The sequence below is a fragment of the Charadrius vociferus genome, unplaced genomic scaffold (genome assembly GCF_000708025.1).
Source record: "Charadrius vociferus isolate BGI_N301 unplaced genomic scaffold, ASM70802v2 scaffold919, whole genome shotgun sequence".
NCBI classification, from domain to species: Eukaryota; Metazoa; Chordata; class Aves; order Charadriiformes; family Charadriidae; genus Charadrius; species Charadrius vociferus.
This window is the reverse complement of record NW_009653257.1, coordinates 308,129-311,218: the sequence shown is the minus strand read 5'-3', so window position 1 is coordinate 311,218 and position 3,090 is coordinate 308,129.

Below are 3,090 nucleotides of genomic sequence, written 5' to 3'. Positions count from 1 at the left end.
CCAGAGGAACCGAGGGGCCGCCCGCAGCTCTGCCGGCCCCTGCCGTCGCGCGGAGGGTTGATGTGATGTCCACCCGGTGGGTGCTCCATCCCCGTGCTGGGCTGGGATCCAAGGGGATGTGGGTGGAGGGCAGTGAAAGCGCGACGGAGCTGGAGCACGTCCCCCCCCACCGCCTCCAGCGCTTGTCCCTGCCCCTGGGGTGCACAGAGGGGGGGCTGCGGGGAGCGTCCGGATGCAATTAGCCCTTCCTAAACCCATCAGCCTCAGTTTCCCCTCTTTTCTGGGCAGGTCCATCACCCCTTCCCCGTCCTCTCTGCCTTGGGCTTGCCACCAAACGGTGTCCCCTCCCTTCTCTGGGTGCTCACCCAGGCTGGAGCACTGAGCCTGGACATCCCCCCTCCGGCTTTGCATTGTCCCCTGCCTCTTTGCTCCTTCCCTCACACCTACGTCACAGTCACCAAGGGCAGAGCGGACATGTCCCCTGCGTCTCCATAAGTCCTCAAAGAGCTCCAGCCCCACCAGCCCGATAGTTCCCCCCTGTGGTACAGCTCATTCGCCCACAGCCCGAGCCTCACGCACCGCGCAAGGGCTCATTGTCTGTCGTTCTCCATCCTAGTTCACCTCCCAGCTTCCCGTCGCGCACCCTCCCCATCCTCTCCGCAGTCCGGATCCACGGGTTCCACATCATTTTTCCCATTTTTAAGCAACCAGCTCTTGTGCTGAGAGGAGACCCAGAGCAACACCTCATCCCCTTTGGAGAGCTGTGCCCCGTTTTGCCCCGTTTCGCCCCATTTCCCATTTGCTTCGGCGCTTCTCCTCTTGTCTGGGTGGGGGACTGACACCCACCACCGGTGGGGAACCCTCCGAGGTGGGGTTTGGGAAGCACTGCCCACACACGGTGCTGCCGGTACAGACTCGATCCCACACGGATGCTCCCTCGGCGGAGGGAAAGGGGATGTCCATCCCTTCCCCAGCCGGTGCTCAGCGTCTCCGGTCAGGTCCGGTGTCTGCAGCTCGTGTGGTGGCCAGGGCTGCGGTGGCCGGTGGCGTGAAGGTCTTACCCATCCAACTTTCCACAAGAGATAAGAAAACCGGCGGTGGCTCACAACCGCTCACACCCGGGGGGGGCTAAATCTGAGATGGAAAACCCCCCTGCCGGCGAGGCTGGGAGAGCGCAATGCCGTCGGGGGTTAAAATTTGGGATTTAGCATCTTGCTTGGTACAATTATTAACTATTTCACAGCAGTACAGTCATGATTAATATTTATTTTTTAATCACATGGTTTCCCCTGTGTCTGCCCACACCCAGCCTGGGTTGGCAGCACCTCGCTGAGGGTTATCTCCTAGCCACCGGCGAGAAATATGGTTTATTAACCCCTGCCCAGCTCGGACACGGACACGGGGACGGTGCGTTGCGTTGCGTGAGAACACGGGTCCGTCCGGCCCAGGCTCGCTGGAGGATGCTCAGAAACAGGGCGAAAACACAGGATACTTCCAAATATTTTTGGAGCCACGCGAGCGGCTCCGTCGTGACACTTCCACGACACCCCATGAAAGGAAAAATGAGATATCTGAACACCGATCGCCGCTCCCTCCCCCAGAGAGGGATTCGTGCCGTCGTACCCGGCAGGCAGAGCATCCTTCCGCCTGCGGTTCCCCCAGGTTCTTCTCGGGGACGCGTTGGACGCCGCTGTCCGGGTCTCCGCTTCTTCTTTCTTCTACACTCGACAGCGAGGGACCAGACTTGGTCTTTTCTGGCCTCAGCTTGGAAAGCCCCGTGGAAGCTCTGCTCCTGCTCGGGGTGTAGCCCACCCGAGACACCCCGCTGGCCCACCGCAGCGGGCCGATAGCTATCGTTAGCGTTGGTCGTGCTTCCTCATCTGCCCGAGGTTCCCTTTTCCTCGGAAGAGGCATCCAGCTCGTGCTATCTGCTTTCTCTCTCCCTGGAGGAACAGCTCAGCTTCTTTCTTGGTCTGGCTTCTCCTCCCCATGTCGTGCCGAGTCACACGGCTGCATTGCCCCCAAACTCCTCCGCCCTTCGGGGTCCCTCTCTGCACAACCATCCCTCCGCCTGCCCTGCCGAGGACAACCTCTGGAAGCCTTTGCCTTCTGCTCTCCCTCCTTCCTAGGCTTGGTGGTGGATCTCCTCCCCGTTTTCTCAGCTCTCTTTGCCAAAAAACCCTACACAAACAGGCTCCAAAATCTGAATACTCCCTTTTCTCCCGTATTTCCTCCCAAATCTTGACACCGGGGTGGTGGATATCCCCTGGGAACCGCTGGTTTTATCCTCGGAACCTGCCCCTTCCCCACCAGTCCCCATCCACCTCACCTTCCACCGTACTCCTGGGTGAGAAGAAACCCAACCGTAGGATAAACGTTGAGATGTGCCACATCCGTGGAAGGTGAGGAGCTGTTGGCACCGCCGGCCCTCAGCACCGGTGCCATTCCCATGCCGGTGACAAGTCCACGGTGGGAAAGCCAAAGTGAGGTGAAGGGGGGTTGGTGGTGGGAATTTGGACCCAGATGTCTTCTGAGCTTTTATTTATGGGGTTAAACCCTTGCAGACTCTTATCTGAGTTACTCTCTGGCAGGTCCTGAAAAAATAGCCCATCCCGCTGGTGTCCATCAGCTGGCTGGTTTTGTTTCTGCCGGCGGGAAAATGGGATAGAAAAAAGGGATTTGGACTCAGGATTTAATAGCCAGACCAGCCCTTTCTGCCCCCAAACACCACCACCGCTTTCACAGACCCATCTCCTCCCCAAACTCGTAATTTTCCCCAACCTCAACGGAACCCCCCCAGCAGGGAAAGCCCTACCGCAGGCAGGTGACTGCCGGCAGGACCGGCCCGGTGATACGGCATCGGGATTTGGGAGCTCGTCAAACCTCGACGCCGCAGATGTGGTGGGGTGAGAGCAAAGCGTGCATCCACCACGGGACGTGAAGGGCTTCGGGGTCTCCAAATCCCAGGTTAAAAAAAATACGCGGGGGAAGGACAAGGGCTGCCGCGGCGCTGCGGAGCTGCCACGGAGGGTCCTCTGTGTCCCCAGCCGCCCTTTGAAGCCGAATTCACTGAGATCATCCTTAGCAGGA